The sequence below is a fragment of the Phocoena phocoena genome, chromosome 19 (assembly GCF_963924675.1).
Source record: "Phocoena phocoena chromosome 19, mPhoPho1.1, whole genome shotgun sequence".
Lineage (NCBI taxonomy): Eukaryota > Metazoa > Chordata > Mammalia > Artiodactyla > Phocoenidae > Phocoena > Phocoena phocoena.
The window spans coordinates 59803001-59822984 of NC_089237.1; the positions used below are offsets into that span (position 1 = coordinate 59803001).

General features: G+C 60.1%; 1 protein-coding gene across 1 annotated transcript in view; it reads left to right on the forward strand.

Annotated features, from left to right (window-relative positions):
- Positions 1 to 5118: 5118 nt before the first annotated feature.
- Positions 5119 to 19984, forward strand: part of KCNJ12 (potassium inwardly rectifying channel subfamily J member 12) — a 34358-nt gene continuing 19492 nt past the window's right edge. The window contains exon 1 of the mRNA XM_065896661.1: positions 5119 to 5188. The gene's annotated coding sequence lies outside the window, so the exon portion shown is untranslated. The remainder of the gene's footprint in view (positions 5189 to 19984) is intronic.

Consider the following 19984-nt stretch of genomic DNA (forward strand, 5'->3'; position numbering starts at 1 on the left):
AGGGAAGAGGCGGGCAGTGCCTGCCTGGAGTGGAGGGGCTGGCAATTGGCTGGGTTATCCCAGCGGGCAGGCCTCCCTGGGGAAGGCTATTTTTAACTCTGAGAGCTGAAGCCACTTCCCTCTCTCCCTCTGTTGCCCTTTATTCCTGTCATCCTGGGGCCTGCAGGCCATCCCGGCCCCTCTGGAGGAAGGGAGAAGGTGAACCGGAAGGGCAGCAGGTGGCCTCACCTGCACCAAGTCCTTTACCCTCACTGTTCTGCCAAGGAAGAGGAAAGAGGTTCGGGGAGTTTGCGTGGCTTTGTGGAGGCCTTGCTGGTCTTCTTACATCCACCAGCAACCCCTCGAGGGCATGGAGAGGAGTCTTAGAACCCACCTCAAAAATCTCTCAAGTTACCAAAGGGATTATTGCCGTTGCAAAACTCGAAGTTCAGGGATGGATACAAGGGCCCCATAGGCCATGTCTGGAGTCTGTTTCTTGCACCCTCACCTCTGCTTTCCTCTGGGTGGGGGTCCTCTCAGGTGGGCTCAGCCCACGTTGGGGCAAATGTGTCCCCAGCAGGGGACTCTATGTCCCCTGGGCATAGAGTTCCTTTCCCAGCTGATCCAGCCAAAGTCTTAGGGCCGGTTCTCCTTGGCTGGCTTTGATCACATGTCCACACCCCCAACCAATCACAGTAAAGCTCACAGCCAGGCTTGGGTCACCTGCATCCTGGGCCAGCCGTGGTCCCAGCCATCCCTCCAGCAAGCAGATGGTAGAGGGCATGGGTAGGTGTGGGTAAGGTTCTCAGGAGAGGGGCTTAAACAGTGGGAGAATGTGGACCACTGATGCCTCCAAAGTGGCCCAGCCAGGACAGCACCCGCCCAAAGCACAGAAGGTATTGGATCCAGCGGCCTTCACCCCGGTGTTGCCCCCTGGCCTCCAGAGAGCTGCAGCTCCAGGCGCGCGGGGAGGAGGCCGCGTGCTGAGCCTGTGCAGGAGGGAAGCGTCAGCCGGCCAGCTCCAGGCTGAGATCGATGCCTGCTTCCTGGCGGGGTGGGCGGGACTCAGTGTCCTGTTTCCAGGGCTGCACTCCGTTCCTGAAGTTCTGCTCTCCTCAGATCGATGATGCCGTAGGGTCAGCCCGAGGCCTGCAGGTGCCTGGGGACCGGGGAGCGCAGGGCCGGGAGCTCGCAGGCTGTCACTTTCTTGACCTCTCCCTGCCATCATGTCTCTGCGGCACCCCTGACAAAGGGCCTCGGCCTGCACACCTGTCATGTCTTCCCCAGGCAATCCCTTCCCACTGTTTTGGGGGCCCTGGGCTGTGAGCACGCTGGGCGGACGTTGCCCCTGCCCTCACACAGCTGACAGACCTTGGAGGAGACAGACAGTAAACGAGATGCCGCAGAAAGTGGCCAGCTGGGAAGAAAGTAAAACGGGGGATGGGAGACTGTGTGCGGGCCCCTCCAAGAGGGGGCCTGAGCTGCCCCCGAAGGAAGAACAGTCTGGGGAGAGAGCCCAGCAGGAGAACCAAACTGGCTGGCCGGTGTGTTGGGAACAGGGGGGCTGAGGAGGGGGTGCACTGGAACTTTTGTTCTCAGTCGTGCCCTGGGAGGCCATGAGCCCATTTTATGTTGCGAGGGTCTCCTGCTGAGGAAGGAGAAACCCGGGCAGGCTCCTGGGAGGAGGCAGCCCTCGGGGCTGTGGAGCTCGGAGGGGTCTTGGGGGCATCGAGGCAGCAGCCTGATGGGTGGGGGGCCCAGTTTTCACATCTCAGTCAGTGGTTAATTTATGCTGGCGTCATCATGTTAAGATACAAGTATAACAGGAGCCGGCACCTCTGAGCGTGTGGTCACTCAGACCAGTAAACCCCAGCCTGCGGGGGGCCCCCTACCCACCCCACCCCTGCTCCTCATGGCTTTGTGGCCTCGGGAGCAGCCTCCCGTCTCTGGGCCTCACATTCCTCAAATGAAGGAGTGGTTCCAGATGGACCAGGGGCTTTTTGCCTCCTGGCCTGTGGCTCTGAGAATGCCCGGCTCAGCAAATGTTTTCTTGAACAGCTACTGTGTGCTCCGCCCAGGGCTGGGAGGGCCTGGGCCCCACCCTGGAGAGGAGGGGAGAATTTCAGGGTTCGGGAAAGCTGGGCACATTCAGAGGGTGCTGGGAAGGGCCGTCTGCAGCCAGAACTCCTGCTGTGTGCAGGACACCTACCTCCTCTGTCTCACTGGCTTCTCATGCAGTCCTGGGAGGGCGGGTATTTTACGGAGAAGGAAGTGGGACCTCACAGGGAACATGTCCAAGGTCCCTCCACAGGCCCTGCTTGGCCTTCCTCCACACCACAGGGAGGTGTGATGCCCCCCACTGCTCTGGGCAGTGCCCTGGGAGGGCCGAGAGCCCTCTGCCCACAGACCGGAAGCCTGGGCCCCTCTGTGCTCCAGTTCCTGCACTGGGACGAGGGCGAGTCCTGCCCCCCCACCCCGCCCTCCCCCTGGGAAGCTGGTTCCCCTTGTTGTGTAGTCAAGGACTGTGCGTCCAGGGAACAGCGACTGCTGGTGGGGTGCGTGTAGGGTTAGGAATTGAGTTCCCACCCAGCTGGTAGGGCGGGAGGGAGGGGTGCAGAGCCTGGAGGCCGGCAGCCTAAGGAGTTAGGCTCACACCTGTGCGGTACCTTCTTTGCTGGGTGACCTTGGGGAAGATACTCGCTGTCTCTGTGAAATGGGTCTGATGATGGCTCTGGGGGAGGCTTGGGGCCCAGGAGGATGACCAGCTTGCCTCACGCTGGCCTTCTTGGTGAGCAGCTGGGTGAGGGCTCTGTTGTGGGGTGTTCTGGGGCTGAGGGTGCCCTGGGTACACCCCCCTCGTCCCAAGAGCTGCCAGAATCCTAGACCCAGTGTTGCCCCAAGGTACTCCTGTCCATTCCCCAGCTGAGACCATTTGCTGGAACCATCTCCCAGCTGAGGGGCATCCCGGCTCCTCTGGGGACCCTGGGTGGGGTCTCACAGGATGGGTGTCTTGGGGGCCCCTTCCTCCTACAGTGGAACCGTGTCCTCTGTCTTCTGGGAAACTGGGCAGGGGAGGGTGGGGAGCTGAGCCACTTCCCTCCGCGGTCACTGTGAGAGGGAGAGGGAGGAAAAGTTTCCTGAGAGCTTTTGGTCCCCTGGGAGCTGGCCTCTGAGGAGGAGAAAACCAGGACACCGCATACCAGTCGGGCAGGACAGGTTGGGGGCATGGGGCTGGAATCTACTGGGATGCCCCATCTCTCTGCCGTAGCCCCTCGCAGCCGTCAAGGCAAGGGGCAGGGGCTCTCATACTGGGGACTCCTGAACTTGTGAAATAGGGCCCCTGTCGTGGCGACAGTGAAGTGTCTTCGAGAGCGAGCGTTTGGTCAGCGTTCGGCATCTACCCAGCCGTGAGCCTGCCAAGGCCGTCAGGTGTGCTCTGTCCTCAGTTCTCACTGCAGCTGCAGGACGAAGGCGAGGAAAGTGAGGCACGGAGAGGCGAGGGGATCTGCCTCCGCACTGGACAGAGGCCATGGTGTGGCTCCAATCCTGGACAGCCTGGGGTGAGTTTTCCGGGCCAGGCCAAACCCACCAGCTGCCTGGGGCCGGGAGCCTGGGGCTGGTGGGGACTGCAGACCACTCTGTCTGAGCCGTCAGCGATCTGGGCGGCGGCCAGAAAGCCATCCTCCTTGGTTAGAATCCTGCAGCCAGTCTCCCTGCTGTGCAGACACATAATTATGTTTCACGTTAAAGGGGAAGCTGGAGGCTGAGGGGGCCAGAGAGCCCTTTGAGGCTTGTGCGCTGAGCACAGACCTGCCTCCTTGGCCGAAATCTGTGGTCCCAGAGCTGAGCAAGGGGTCAGACTGGTGATAAAATGGGGTCTCCCTAGGCCAAGGCCCAGCTGGGCAGGTCTGTCTGCCGGGATGAAAGGCCTGGGCCCTGCCCAAGGCTGAGAGATCTGAGGCCCAGACAATAGGCCCCAGGAGGCTTGGAGGGCAGGGCTTGTGGGGACAGGCTGGGAAGAGGCAGAGGCAGGGGTGGCAAGAGAAGAGGGTCACATGGGGGTCAGGTCTGCAGAGAAAGCGGGCAGGGGGAGGAGCACAGAGAAAGCAGGAGAGGAAAAAGCCAAGCAGAGCGCCAGACGAGGAGAGAGATGCTATTAAAGAGGGGGAAACGCCTGTGTCCGAGTGTGCATGCCTGGGGTGCAACGGGAAAGGAGTCCATGGGAATGTGCAAGCTGGGACCTGTGTGCACATGTGCCCTCCTGCAGCTGTCACTCTTGCACGTGCATGTATGAGTGTGTATTGCACCTGCAACCATCATGCATGTCACGGCATGCATTTTGCCTGTGTGGATCCAGACGCCTGAGCTTGTGTACTCGGCTGTGTGCACACGTGTGTGTGCAAGATTTCCTTTCCTGTGTGTGCGCTCGCCATGCACCTGTGTGGGTCTCTGGGCGGACATGCCTCCGTGTGTGTGTGTGTGTGTGTGTGTGTGTGTGTGCACGCGCGCGCGCGCTCCAGTGCGCAAGTGGCCGGCCGTGTGTCTGTGTGTGGGGCGGGGGGCCGGGGCCGGGGACGCCGGGCCAGGCCTGGGCTGGGTGGGCGGGGGCAGCGGCGGCGCGGCGCGGGGCGGGCGTTCTCTCCGCGGAGAGTTAAGAGTTGTTGCCGAGCCGGGTTCTGGTGACAGCCGGGCGCGGAGCTGGGTGCGCGCCGAGCCTCAGCTTCCCGCCGCCTCCTCGCCCTCCATCGCGCTCTCCCCGCCTTCCCCGGGCCTTGCCGCTGCCACCGCCTTCCCGGGAACGGCAGCCGAGGGCGAGGGCGAGTAGCCGGAGGGGCCGGAGCGGGCGTGGAGACGCGGGGCGCCTGGGCGTGGGGGAGCGCGCCCGGCCCAGCCCGGGATCAGATAACAGCCGGCGGGGGAGGGGGTGGGTCGGCCGCACGCGCCGCGGGACGGAGGGACGGACGCCAGCCGCGCCGACCGGAGCGTGCGCCCCGCGACCGGGGGCGCCGTCCAGGCGCGCGCCCCCGCCCCGCGACCGGACCGGGGAGATTGGCGCCCCGCACAGACGCTCCCCTCAGCATGGAGCGCCCCCGGGGGCTGCCCTGAGGCGGCGGCGGCGATGCAGGCAGCGCGGCGGCTGCCGGGGCCAGGAACGGCCGCCCGGAGCTCGGAGGACGCGGAGCGCGCCGCGCCCGGGGCACTGACCGAGGTAAGCGCCGGGGGACCCGGCTCCAGCTCCTCGCGGGCCCCCTTCCCGGCCGAGCGAGCACGAGGAGGTGCAGCAATTGGGAAGGTGGGGCGGCGGGGTCTGTTCGACCTCTCGTTTTCTGCTTTTTTTTTTCTCTTCTTCCCCCTCCCTGGTGAGCGTTAGCAGGAAATGCTGACTGCGAGCTTTTCTCTTCTGCCATGTCTCCAGCCACCGCCGCCAGGGAACTTTGCTCCTTGCTAACCTTCGTCTTGGGGGCGCTCCGGGAAACTTTGAGGCGCCCTCGGACCCCCTCTGAACGCCTCGCACGAGGGGGCTCGGGAGGGAGCGTGGGGAGGCGCTTCCGCAGGCGGTGTCAGTCTTACGAGTGACCTTCCCCGGAGACCCCCCGACCGGGGCGGGGGTGCCGAGAGGGGCGCGGACTACGGGCGGCCCGGCAAATGCCCCCAGGCCCAAGGGCTGCGGGTCCTTGGAGTCGTCGGTCTTTCCCACCTCCTGCGCTCTGTTGGAGTAAAGATATTCTGGAAACGGTGTGGTCCTCTGGCACTCGAGTGAGCCAGCCGAGGAGTCCAGCCGCACCTTTTTTTCGCTTGTACAAGTCGGCCTTGATCGCTCAGGGGTGGTCGCTTGGCTGAGAGGCCCCGCGGGTTTCAGGGCCGGGGTCCCCTCACAGTGCTGACGTCTGCTCTGGATGTCCTGGGGCGCGGGGAGGGGCGCGGGGCGGGGGAACCAGCGGCAACTGGGTGGGGAGTTCCTGCGGGGCTTCACATGGGATTTGAGGCCCCAGTGGGTGTCTGTGCTGCCTGTTCCGGTGGAGTGTGCACATGTCATGTGAACATTTTAAAACCTGTGTTCAGGACTGGAGGTCACAGGAAAGTGTCTCTTTGGAGGTGGTCTTTGGTTCTGGGAGGTTCTCCTGCCTCCCCGCGGCCTGGATCTGCTGAGACCGGGTCCACCCTGCTCCCCGTTTCCCCAGCAGCTCTTCATCCGGGAGCCCTGCACTGCCTGGGACCTTTGCTCCGTTCTTCTCTGCTCCCCGTGCCCAGGACGGACCCTGGAATAAAGTGCTGGGGACCTCCAGCCCCCCATATCCGCGTCGCGGAGCCCGGGTTCGCAGGCTCCGTCTCCGGGGAGCGCAGAGGCGCCCACACGCCGCTGAAATCAGCAGCCGCCTCCTCGAAGGTGCGAACCCAGAAGGCGGTAGCCTCCAGCCTACCCCTCGCCTGCTCCCTAGGTGCCGAGGACGGCCAGGCCCCGGCTGCCGCCCCATTCGGACCTCAGCCTCTGCCTGTGCTCCTCTGCAGCCCCTCATCGCAGGTCTCCGCCCTGGACCGCCACCGCGTGGCTGGAGAGCGCCAGGGAGGGGAGAGCCCGAGGAGCAGTGGGGGCGTGCGGTCTTTTTGCGGCCAGCTCCTCCCCCCCGTTGTGAGGAGAGCGCCCTCACCGCGCGCTGGGACCCCCAGAGAAACTCCTCAGCACGATCCGCCCCTCAGCCTTCTGGCGGCCCCTCCCCTCCAGGTAGGGGGCCGGGTGTCGGCAGCTCCAGGAGGGGGCCTCGGAAGGGCTCCAATCATGTGGGCCCCAGACCCCTGAGGGAGAGCGGGGTGCTTGGGCACCCCTGGGGACAAGGAGGGGCCTCCAGCGTGCTGGACAACAGGGGAGGGCCCTCCTCTCTACGGGGGTACCGCTGAGCGCATGTATTGGGCACTCTGTAGATGCTGGGTGTTGGCACTCACCTGGCAGACCTGAATTTCCAACCCCGGACTCCCTCCTTGTGCCCCCCTCTCCAGATGAGGGCACAGCAGAGCCCCCTCCCCGCCCTGAAGGGGATGGACCTTCCCTCGGGCAAAGGGGCAGAGCCTAAGTTTGTCGGCCTATCCCTGGACGCCCTTCCCATGCCCAGTTGCCATGTCAGACCCCTGTCAGGCTTCAGGTTGCTTAGGGGGAGACCCCTCCTCGAGGTGTGTGCCTGGTGGAAGGATGTTCCGTGGACTGTGCTGTGCTGTGAGGAAAAGGTGCCCAGAGAGGGACAGGATCTTGCCCAAAGCCACACAGCAAGCCAGGGCTTTGAGCGGAAACCTCCACCTAGCTCTCTCCAGGCCAGAGGGCCGCCCTGCCAGGTTTCCTGCCCCAGGGCCACGGTGTCCCTCCTCTCAAGTCTGCCCAGAGCAGGACAAGGTAGCACTGGTGGCCCTGAGGCAGTGAAATAATAGTGACAGCAGGGGTAACAGTAACAGCGCTAACAGTGACAGCAGCGCCCTGCAGTTATGCAGCACTGGGACCAGCTCTGCCTGTGGGCAGTCCTCTGGCCTGGCGAGGCCTCCGGTGCCCTGGGCCACGGCTGGCGGCACCAGGCCCGGCACCAGGAGGCCTTGGCACAGCGTCTAGGGTGGAAGCAACTGCATTGTCACTCCCAGCAACCTCTGTGGCCCTCGTCTGGCTCCAGGCCGGAGGCTGCTGGAGCCCCCTCGGGGCCCACTGGTGTCCACGCTCGGGCTCACTGCTCCCAGCTCGGGCTGGGCCGTCCCTCCGACAGGTGCAACTTGTGCCTGTTGCTGGGTCCCTGCCGGCGCTCTTGCTGCGAGTGACGCCTGGGCACACCTGCCCCTGCCCTGGGGCTGCAGCTGGAGCCCTGTCTCGGGCCGGCACGGAGGAGAGGCTGGGAGAGAGGCAGCTCGCGGGCAGCAGGAGGGGTAGAGGCTGGCTGGCCACTCGGAAGGTGTGCGAGGTGTGGGCTCGGTCCACGGGATGGCTGCCCCAGGGGAGCTGGCAGTGTGGCAGGGAGGTGGCCAGGGGAAGGCCAGAGATGAAAGAAAGCCAGCCTGAAACTGGGCCGCAGGCAGGGCAGGAGGCCCGGAGGCTTCAGAGGAGCCGTGGGGCTGGGGCTGGGGGTGGGGCTGGCCAGGCAGGAGGGTTTTCCAGAGGATCTGGGGCCGAGGGCAGAACTGGAGCCCTCGCTGGGCACTGGCTGAGGGCCCAGCACTCTGCCGGCTGATTTAATTTCCTAATGGTCTGCTAGTGCAGAGGACGGCAGTAGCTCCGTGAGGCCCAGGGAGGCCCTGGGAGAGACTGGAACGCGGCTCGGACCCAGAGCCCACCCTCCCGCGTCCCACAGACAGCCTGCGCAGAATGCATCCGTGTGCCAGGCTGTCTGTGCGGGCTGCCCCCCTACCCCCCCAGGGCTGGTCCCCTGCGGGCCCTGGTGCCTGCTTGCCATCCCAGATCCCAGGTTGCTGTGTCCTCGGGACCTGGTTAAGGCCTGGCGTGTAGTAGGTGCTCAGTAAATAATTGGCGGGTCTGCGTCTGGGCTGTTTTCTCTGTCGCTGAGGCCTCACTGGGGGCTGCGGTGGGGCTGTGAGCTCCTGGGGTGGAGGCCCTGTGGCCCGCTGCTCAGCTGTGGCCCCAGTGCAGTGTCTGGCATGCAGAAGGTGCCTAATAAATGGGTGTTGAGTAAATGGAGACCTGGCCCCTTCTCTCATTCTTTCGGGGGAGACTTTAGGGCAGACAGCTAGGGTGAGCGAGGCCGGGGGTCTGACTGTGGCCCAGTCACTTCTCTTGGGTCTCAGTTTATCATCTGTGAAGTGGGATCAGAGCGCCAGGTGGGGAGGCTTCTGAGAGCGCCCAGGATGGGAGAGTGGAAACGTGAACCTCTGTGTGTGCCTTTGGGGGAGTCTCAACAGAAATGGGGTGCGGAGAGGCAGGGCTCCATGGAGGAGGGCATGTGAGCCTCTGCGATGCCAGAACCTTGGTATCCGCCATCCAGTCCAGCCTTCCCTTGGACAGGGGGGAAACTGAGGCCCAGAGAGGGTAGGCGAGGGTTCTATGGGAGAAGAGGGCCTCCCCCTCCTAGTGTGTCAGCTCTACCCCCTCCCCAACCCACTTCCTCCTCTCACCCCACCGACGTTCTGCATCTCGAGGCTTCCTGCCCAGCTGCTGAAGTGGCAGCTGCAAAGGCCGCGTGAGGCTGTGGGCGCCCTGGGGACCCTGGTCCAGCCCCTGACTAGCCTTCAGCCCTGCAGCGCCAGCCACGTTTCCCTTGGCGTGGCCTCTAGGGTCTTGGGGTCTGGACCCTCCTCACCCTGGTCCGCCGGGCCCGCGGTTTGGCCCTGTTGCCGCCTCCACCCCCCTCTTCCGCCCAGGCCGCCGGCCTCCCTCCCGCGGTGCCTCCGATGCGCCAGGCCTCCTCGGCCTGGGCCTTTGCCCCGTGCCCCCAGCTGCCCTCTCCAGAGCTCCACGGGGCCCTCCCTCATTGCTCTCAGCTCTTGCCCAAACGCCGCCTACTCCCCGCTCCTCTCCTGGCTCCCTGGGCAACACAGCAGCCTCCCTTTCCCCGCTGCCTTCTCGGCTTTTTTCTCCATGGAACTTAACGCAGTCTGCCACGTTATGTTTTCTCCTGTTTGTTGTCGGTCTCCCTTGGGTGCAGGGCAGGCTCTGTCTCCTGAGCTCCCCTCTGGGGTGGAGCCGGGCCCCCTGCAGCTCGCCTGGGGCTGTGGCCCCCGCGTCGTGACGGACGTCCCCGGGGTGGGAGTGGGCAGCCTGCGGCCCAAGAGGGACAGCCCCAGCCGGAGGTGGCAGCAAGGTGGGGGACAGCGGTTGGGACCCTCTGCCCCCGAAGCCTCCTCACAGCTGCTTGGTGGCTTCCCCAGCAGAGCTGGGCTGGTGCGGGGGCGGGGCGGGGGGGCATGTGGAGATAGCGAGGTACCGAGCTCTGTGTGTGTGTGCACGCACGCGTGTGTGTGCGTGTGCATGAACGGCCGAGGTCACGGAGGGGCTGTGTGCCCCCCACCCTGCCCACCTCCCTCTCCTTCCAGCTGCAGCCCAAGCCCCCTGAGCTGGCGGCTCCAGCCCTGCAATTCTCCAGCACTTAAGGCAAAAATAAATCGGGGCTAGCAGCTGGCGTTCTGGGAGGTAGCAGCCGCGCCGCCCCCCGCCCCGACCCTGTGCCTGTGGGCTCTTGGTTCCAGGCCAAGCCGGGCCGGGGGGGGGCCTAGGAGGACTGGGGGCCCCGCGGGGAGCTGGCTCCATCCAGCCCCTTCCCAGGATGAGAGGTTGGCAAGGCCCAGAGGGCGCGGGGCCTGGCTGGGTCGCGCGACGAGCAGAGGTGGATGGAAGCTGGCGACTCCCGAGGGGACCGGGATCCGGGGCAGGTGAGGGGGCTCAAAGGTGGGGCTTCGCAGGGGCCTGGCCCGTGGCCTTGTGGAAGCAGGGTGTGGGCAGGGCCCTGGACCCCCTCGCACAACGCCCTGGGGACCAGCCCCTGGACATGTCTTTCCCTGCTGGCCTCTCCCTTCCCTTCTCAGAGAGCCCTAGAGGTCTCTGCCTGGTGAATCTTAGTGACAGGCCCTGAGGAGGTCCGAATTCAGCGGCATTCATGCTTTCGACTCTCTGAGTCTGGAGCTGGTATCTTTGCTTTTACCCTGTGCCTGGGGCTGGGGGCTGGGAACTGATGTCTGGATTGGGGGAGGGTAAAGAAACCAGTGAACAGACACTTCAGGAAGCACAGAGTTTGTCATATTCTCTTGCTAATTATCAGTTTTTAATGACGAGAGTGTTAACATGCTCACGGTAAAGCATCACACGATTGTAAGGACAGAAAATGAATTTCTTTCTCTCAAACCTCGTCTCCCCCCACCCCCACCCCAGAGCTTTCTGCTTTTGAGGGGACTCATTAGAGAACCTTTTAGATCGTCTGAGTGTTTAACAAACATGTGGATGTAGTTGTTCTCACCTGCTGGCGGCTGCAGCGCCCTCTCTCTGTCTGTCTCCCCCTCCCTGTTTCCGTGTTTTCTCGTCTTCCCGTCCCTGCTGGCCCTGCTGCTGCCCCAGGCCCCATACTCAGGGGCTTCATCCTCTCTCCTTTGATTGACCTGAGGGCTGAGTCAGAGTCTTGGGACCACAGAATCTCAGCTGTGGAGTCTAGGAAAGCACTCAGCCACCCGAGTTCCTGGGCGATGGGGCTCTGAGTCGTGGAGTCGTGGCCTCTTTGGGACAGAGAACCTGGAATTGCAGAATTGGCGTGTCTTACTCCCGGGAGAGGTGCTGGATCTTTGCTGGGGTCCCTCCTTCCTCAGACCCCTCGGGAAGCGGTTGGAGAATGCAGATCTCCTGGCTCCGTCCCCAGAAATTCTGGTTCCGAGGGCCTGGGGTGGAGCCTGGGAACCTGCACTTTTCGGTCTCCCCAGCAGTGCAGCCACCACGGGGAGGTCACCCTGCTGCAGCCCAGTCCTTGACCCTGGGCTGGCCCCGTCCCCTCTGGCCTCGGGGCCCACCCGGCCCAGCGTGGACAAATTTGAGGCTGAGGCCAGCGCTGTGCTTGAGCCCCGCAGGGAAGGCGCGGGCCAGGCTGCTCGTCCGAGGTTCTCGGCAGGGGCAGGCCTCTGCTGGGGACTCGGTCCCCCCCCCCCCCCACCCCGCCGAGCTTCCTGTCGGGTACCAGCACCGTCACTCCTGTCACCTGGCTTGAGAGGAATCGGAAGGGCCGCCCCGCCTGGCTCCACTGAGGGCCCCTGTGGAAAGGGTCTGAGAGGCTAAGTTTGAGGGGGTGTTGGTCACCCCTGTGCTGGCCCCGGGCCTCAGTGACCCCGTGTGTGAAGTGGACGTGGGCATCGTGCCCCGTCTGGGCATCTGCTTTTTCATCCCTTTGCCACTTCAGCTCTGCGGTCAGGGCAGCCAGGGCAGCCTCCGCTCTCCCTGCCCCCGGCCCCTCTGCCACACAGGCCGGAGGCTCACCCGTGCCCATCACCTCGGCCTGCTGTGCCTCAGGCTGTCGGAAGCACCTGCCCGGCTGGGGCAGCCAAGTTGCCCCCACCCCCACCCCGGGCCCCAGGAGCCTTCAGAACCACTGGAGGCAGTGCCTCCAAAAGTCCCCGGACAGCCCCGGAACGGCCCAGCCCCTCCCTCGGGGCTTCACAGCAGAGGAGACCCGAGCCACCCTCTTCCTTTCCTCTGCCGGCCCTGCCAGCTGGAGCCTTGCGGCACCTGTGGGCTCTGGCCCCAATCCTACAGCAGATGCCCAGCCCTGAGGCTCCAGAGCCAGGTGACCAGGCTCTGCGTCCTGTCCTGACCCAGCTGCCCTCCTGGTGGGCCTCAGGGGTCCCCCAGTCACCCTGCCACAGATCGAGCACTGGTGGATGGGGAGTGAAGGTGGAGCAGCACCCCTGGGGGCTGTGACCCGAGCCCTTGGTCTCAGTCTCCTCCTCTGGGAACTGGGGACACGAGGGGAGGTGGTTGAACAAACCCACACACCCGACGTGTCTGCCCTGCCCTGCGAGGGGCAGCCGTCCTATGGGGTGGTCCGTCAGCCAGGTCCAGAGGAGAAGACAGAAGTGGGATGACGGGGGGAGCGGGTGGGGTCTGTACTACTTTCATACCAAGTCACTACAAACTGGGGGACTTAAAACAAAACAGATTATCGTCTCTCAGTTCTGGGGGCCAGAGTCCGAAATCAAGATGTCGGCAGGGTTGCTTCCTCCGAGAATCCACCCCGGGCCCCTCTCCCGGCTCCCGGGGCTGCTGTGACCTTCGGGGTTCCTTGGCATCCTTCCAGTCTGCACCTCTGTCTTCACGTGGCCTTCTGCTCCCTGTGTCTTCTCTCCTCTCATGAGGGCACTTGTCATTGGATTCAGGGCATCTTTATCCAGGATGGTCTCATCTCCACATCCTTAGTTATACCCGCAAAGACCCTTTATCTAAATAAACTCACAGTCAGAGGTACTGGGTGGACATATATTTTGGGGGAGCCATCACTCAACCCATTACACGTGGTCAACCTGGATATGCTGCCCTGTGTCTTGACTTTTTCTTTTTTAAGAAAAACATATTTTTAAGCAACATATCTTGGAGACACAAGCAGATACGGTATGCTTGGTCTGTGCCGCTTACCAGCTGTGTGTCCTTGGGCAGATTGCTTGACTGTTCTGTGTCTCAGTTTGCTCATCTCCAAAATGGAGGCATTAACGGTTCTTCCCCCCATCAGGCTGCTGGGAGCGATGAAAGGATACGCACAGGAGAGGTGTAGTAGATGACCCCTTTGATTAGTACATCAACCAGCAGAACGGTTTTAAGGTCTGCCCAGTATTCCCTGCACTGGGCTGGATTTCTGTTTCGTGAGCCTGCTTCGTTCCGGGGCCCCTCCAGCCCTCGGCTGTTATCACATGTAACGCTGCCGTGATCACCTGGGTACTGAGGTCCTCGTGCCAGCGCTGTCCAAGCAAGAAGTCCAGAAGCGGCCCTGCTGGGTCGGAGGGCTTGTGCCTTTGTAGCTTTTAGAGCTACCACCGCTGCACCCTCCAGGGGTGGTCCCCGCCCCTTGGAGAGTTGAGCGTGCCTGGGTCCCGCCGTGGCCTCCACCGCCTCTGTTTTAGAGCCAGTGGAGCGTTTCTTCCTGTTGAAACCCTTTCTGTCGTTCCCTTCCTGGCAGAGTGGTCATTTCCCTGACCTTTGCCCTCCCCCAGGTTGAGGTGTTTGGGAGTTGGGTGGGTGCCCCTGCCATATGCGAGGCCCTTTCTCATCCCGTTGGGTCCTCATGGCTAGCCCCAGGGGTGGGAAGCAGCTGCCCTATTTCCAGATGCCAACACCGAGCCTCAGAGAGATTGCATAGCAGCCCAGCTCATCTCTAGCAGTCCGTCTGCCCCTGGAGCCCGAGGGGCCCCCTCAGGTGTCTTGGTTTCCCTGCAAGCTTCCCTGGTGGCACAGTGGTTAAGAATCTGCCTGTCAAGACAGGGGACACTGGATCGACCCCTGGTCCGGGAAGATCCCACATGCCGCGGAGCGACTAAGCCCATGCGCCACAACTACTGAGCCTGCGAGCCACAGCTACTGAGCCCACGTGCCACAACTGCTGAAGCCCTTGCGCCTAGAGCTGGTGCTCTGCGACAAGAGAAGCCACCGCAGTGAGAAGCCCACGCACCGTAACGAAGAGTAGCCCCTGCTCACCGCAACTAGAGAAAGCCTGCACACAGGAACGAAGACCCAGTGCAGCCAAAATAAATAAATAAATTTATTTTAAAAACCCCGGCACTCTCCTCACTGGAGGGAGAGGGCTGGGTTTTACTCCTGCCGGTCCCCCTGCCCTGGCCCCATCCCTGGACCACCAGGCAGAGTCCCTCTGGAGATGGCTGGTGTGCTGACAAACCACTGTGATACCCTGGACTGAGGCCATGTGCCCCGGGGGCCTGGATGTCCTCAGCCCCCTCTCTTGGCTCCTGGCAACCGTCAGGATATCTTGGGGGCTTCAGCAAAATGCCCGCCTTGGTGGTGGATTCAGCAGCCTGTGGTGTCACTGGGTGCCTTTATTTCTCAGGAAGTGCCACGATGTTTCACTGAGACTTGGCACCCAAAACAATGAAAATGACTGTTTACTTGGTGTCTTCTGGTGCCAGGCGCTGCGCTCAGTGCTCTCCCGAACATCATCTCATTTAATTCTCAAAATGTACTGGCCAGGAGTGGAGCAGGGATTGAGAGGTGGGGTCCTGAGGGAGGCAGGTGGCCAGACCGGGGAGCCCCACGGCTGGGCCCCCGGCGCCTCCAAAGGCACAGGGGCCTTTAAGAAGGGCTCTCCCTTGAGGGCAGGCCGAGACCTGGGCTGAGGATCTGGGAGGTGCAGTGTTGGGCATGAGCCAGGTTAGCCTGGATTTAAAGGGGGCAGCCCCCCATGCCCCCCCTGCTGTGTGACTCCAGGCAAGCAGCTTCACCTCTCTGAGCCTCACTTCCCTACTCTGAGAAATGGGGCCAAGTCTGCCCCGTTCAAACTGTGATTGTGTGTGCCCGGTGTTAGAACTGTTTCAGAAGTCTAGATGATGGAGGAGGGTTCTCAGCGTCCTGTCCACTTTACAGGTGGAGAGACCGAGGCCCCAAGGGGGGAGGGACTGAATGACCTGCCACCCTCCGTCCCCTGTGACCTCAGCCACAGGACATGGGGCTGGTCCAGTCTCCCTCGTTTTTACCCTCACCCGACTAGGATAGAAAGACAGAGCATTCTTTGAGTGCCTACTCTGTACTGGGAGGCTCATGCAAGGGAAAGATTTAAGTTCTCGGCGTGCGGGTCGTGCCCCCTCTGTCCATTTCTTAGGCAGCGGTGGGGCTCACATCTGTCCGAGAGCCCCATGTCCCGGGAGACCCTCCCACTCCCGTGGCTGCGTCGTGGGCATGCTGGGCTTTCCACAGACCTGCACGCGAACCTTTGCTGCTTGGGGAGACAGCAGGGCGGCCGATTCACTCACCGCTCGACTTTGGACCCGGGGGAAATGCATCTGCGTGGCCTGAGCGAAGTCTCTGCAGAAGTGGGGGTGCTGGGGCTTGTGGAGCAGAGAAGGTGCCCCAGGGGAGGGGCTCTGGCCTGGCCCAGCAGGAGGCCTCCCAGGGTGAGTGTCCAGCCAGTGGACCTTAGGGAGCCCTTCAGAACCACCCCTGGTGCCCTGGTCCCCTGCCGTCTGCCTCCTGACCCCACCTTATCCCTCCTGGACATGCAGGAAACCAGACTTAAAGGACGTGAGCCCCTGAGTCCAGTTGCAGCCTGCACTGCCCTGGGGCCTCATGGACCCCTCTCTTGCTTCCGAGCTTGGGGCTCTGGCCCCAGACCTCCCCCGTTTCCACCCAGAACCTGGCCTCTTGGTCCTGGGGCCCTGCCTCCTGAGACTCTCCAGGGTCCTCCTCATTACTGAGAAAGTCAAAGGAGAACCTTGCAGCTCCCACCTCCCGCCACCTGCATCCCCTCACCATGCCTCCATCCCTTTCCTGTGGATGGATTGTTGTCCCCCACGGCCACTTGGCCCCTCTGCCTTCACCTACCCAAGGCCATTGCTGTGGTGTCTCCCTCTCCCTGCTAGCCCCTTCCCTACACCCTGCACCTGTTCCTTCCAAAGGAGATCACGGAGGGCCTGCCATGGGCTGGCACTTCCTCCAAGCACCAGGACACACCAGGGGACAAAACAAAGCCCTGCCGGCATCCATTTGCAGTAAAAACTCTCAGTAAACTAGGAACAGAGGGAAACGTTCTCAACTTGATAAAGGCACCTGCAAAAATCCTGGAGCTGACATCATACTTAATGATGAGAAACGTGGCTTTCCCACTAGGATCAGGGACAAGGCAAGGAAGTCCTCTCTCACCAGTGCTTTTCAACACCGTACTGGAAATCCTGGCTGATGCGATAAGACAAGAAAAGGAAATAAAAGGTATACACATTGGGGAGGAAGACACAAAACTGTCTCTATTCACGAATGACATGATCATCTATGTAGAAAATATGAAAAAATCGACAAGAAAACTCCAGGAACTAATAAGCAGTTATAGCAAGGTTGCAGGATACAAGGTTAATGTACAAAAGTCAATCAGTTTCCTATATACCGGCAGTAAACAAGTGAAAAGTGAAATCTAAAATTAAAATCACAATACCATTTCTATTAGCACCCCCCCCCCAAATAAACCACCGAGGTATAAAGCCAACAAAACCCTGATGAATGAAATCAAAGAAAAACTAAATAAATGGAGAGATATTCCATGTACATGGATAGGAAGACTCAATATTGTTAGACATCAGTTATTCCCAACTTGATCTATAGATTCAATGCATTCCCAATCAAAATCCCAGAAAGTTATTTTATGGATATCGACAAACTAATTCTAAAGTTTATATGGAGAGGCAAAGGACCCAAAACAGCCAACACAGTACTGAAGGAGAAGAACAAAATTGTAGAACTGACACTAACTGACTTAAAGACTTACTATAGGGACTTCCCTGGTGGTGCAGTGTTTCAGAATCCGCCTGCCAATACAGGGGACACGGGTTCGAGCCCTGGTCCGGGAGGATCCCACATGCCGTGGAGCAAATAAGCCCATGCGCCACAACTACTGAGCCTGTGAGCCACAACTACTGAGCCCGCATGCCACAACTACTGAAGCCCGTGCGCCTAGAGCCTGTGCTCCGCAACAAGAGAAGCCACCGCAATGAGAAGCCCGCGTACTGCAACGAAGACCCAACACAGCCAAAAATAAATTTTTAAAATAATAAATAAATTTACTTAAAAAAAAAGACTTACTATAAAGCTACAGTAATCAAGACATGTGGGGTTGGCAACAGGACAGACAGATCAATGGAGCAAAGTGGAGAGCCCAGAAATAGACACACACAAATATAGTCAACAGATCGCTGATAAAGAAGCAAAGGCAACACAGTAGAGCAAGGATAGTCTTTCAACAAATGGTGCTGGAAGAACTGGATGTCCACACGCAAAGAAGTTAATCTAAACACAGACCACACACCCTTCACACGAATTAACTCAAAATGGATCATAAATGTATGTAAAGCACAAAGCTATGAAATTCCTAGAAGATAGAGTAAGAGAAAACCTCGATGACCTTGGGTATGGATATGCCTTTTTAGATACAATATCAAAGGCATGATCTATGAGAGAAATAATTGACAAGCTGGACTTCATTAAAATTAAAAACTTCTGCTCTGGGAAAGACAACGTTGAGAGAATTAGAAGACAAGCTACAGACAGGGAGAAAATATTTGCAAAAGACACATCTGATGAAGGGCTGTTATCCACAATAAAGAACTCTTGACACTCAACAATAGAGAACGAATGACAAACAGACAATAGGAAAAAATGGGCCGAAGATGTGAACAGACACCTCAGCAAAGAAGATATACAGATGGCAAGTAAACATATGAAAAGATGCTCTAGAGACTTCCCTGGGGGGCCAGTGGTAAAGAATCCGCCTTCCAGTGCAGGGAACTTGAGTTTGATCCCTGGTCAGGGAACTAAGATCCCACATGCCACAACTACTGAGCTTGTGCGCATCAACGAGAGAGCCCGCGTACCTCAAACTACAGAGCCTACGCGCTCTGGAGCCCGCGTGCCACAACTGGAGAGAGAAAAACCTGCACGTCACAACTGGAGAGAAGCCCACGTGCCACAAAGAGAGATCCCGCGTGCCTCAACGAAGACCCCATGTGGCCAAATAAATAAATATGAAAAAAAAAGAAGAGATGCCCCACATCATTTGTCAGCAGGGAAATGTAAGTTAAAACAACAGTAAGGGGCTTCCCTGGTGGCGCAGCGGTTGAGAATCTGCCTGCTGGTGCGGGGGACACGGGTTCGAGCCCTGGTCTGGGGGGATCCCGCATGCCGCGGAGCGGCTGGGCCCGTGGGCCACAACTGCTGAGCCTGCATGTCTGGAGCCTGTGCTCTGCAACAAGAGAGGCCACGATAGTGAGAGGCCCGCGCACCGCGATGAAGAGTGGTCCCCGCTTGCCACAACTAGAGAAAGCCCTTGCACAGAGACGAAGACCCAACGCAGCCAAAAATAAATAAATAAACAAATGTGGGGTTTAAGAAAAAGGAATATTATTAAAAAAAACCAAAACAAAACAAAACAAAAAAACAACAGTAAGATACCACCACATACCTTCAGAATGGCTGGTGAAGACGTGGAACCCTCGTCACTGCTGATGGGAATGCAAAATGCTCCAGTCACTTTGGAAGAGTTTAGCAGTTTCTTACAAGACTCAGCGTACTTCACCGTATGACCCAGCAACCCTAACTCTAACCCTTGGTATTTACCCAAGGAAGCTGAAACTTACATCCACACCAAACGCTGCAGGCAGGTGTTTACAGCAGCTTTATTATTGTCAAAACTTGGAAGCAACCAAGATGTCCTTCAGTAGGTGATGGATAAATAAACCGTGGTCCATCCTGACAGTGCAGTATCTTTTAGCACGGAAAAGAAATGAGCTGTCAGGCCATGGAAACACATGGAAGAACCCTAAATGCGTATGACTAAGTGAAAGAAGCCGGTCCTAAAGGGCTACATGCTGTGTGATTCCAGCTATATGATATTCTGGCAAAGGCAGAACGATGGAGACAGCAGGCAGGTCAGTGGTTGCCGGGGTGGAGAAGGGGAGACGGACAGGCAGAGCACGGGATATTTAGGGCAGTGAGCTGTTCTGTGTGACGCTGTCATGGTGGATACAAGTCTTTGTACATTTGTCCAAACCCACAGAAAGTACAGCACCAAGGGTGAGCCTCGAGGTAAACTGTGGACTTCGGGCGATGCTGACCTGTCAACGCAGGTTCACAGATGGCAGCGAAGGTCCCGCTGTATGGACGGGTGTTGCCAGTGGGGAGGCTGTGCGTGTGCGGGGTCGGGGTATGTGGGAAATCTCTGTGCCCTCCCCTCAGTTTTGTTGTAAACCTAAAACTGCTCTAAAAACCACTCTTGAGAAAAAAAGAGAATCCCTGCCCTCACATGTCCACGTGCAACTGAGCATAGACTGCTGAATTAGTGATCAGGGAACACTGAAAGGGTAGGGCCGTCTGAGCAGAGACGCTCATGGAATTGGGGAGGAGCTGGCCGGGGTCTGGCAGGCTGCAGCTGGGCTCGTGTCTCTTTCACCTGTCTCCTCATAAAAGTGGATCGCAGTGAACCAAGGTGATCTGTGTCGAGGGGCTGAGCCCCCTGAGCCCCTGGGTGTGCCGTGGGAGTCACGCCACCCACTCAGGGTCCCAGTGGAGCCGTGGGACCCCGGGGTCCCGCAGGCCTGGCACACAGTAGGTGCTCAGTTGAGGGGCACAGATGTGGACGTGTGTGTGCCCAGCAGGCATTGATGGGCTCCCCAGGGAAGGGGGGGGTCTGCCTGCTGCTGGGAGGACAGAAAGGCTGGCGGGGACAGGAGCCCCTCCCTCTGCACCCCACAAAGGCTGCAGCTGCTCCGGGTGGGAGGCAGGGGCACAGCTGATCCCCCACCCCCTAATCAGCCTGTCAGTGCCGAGGAACCTGCGGGAGCTCCCATCAGG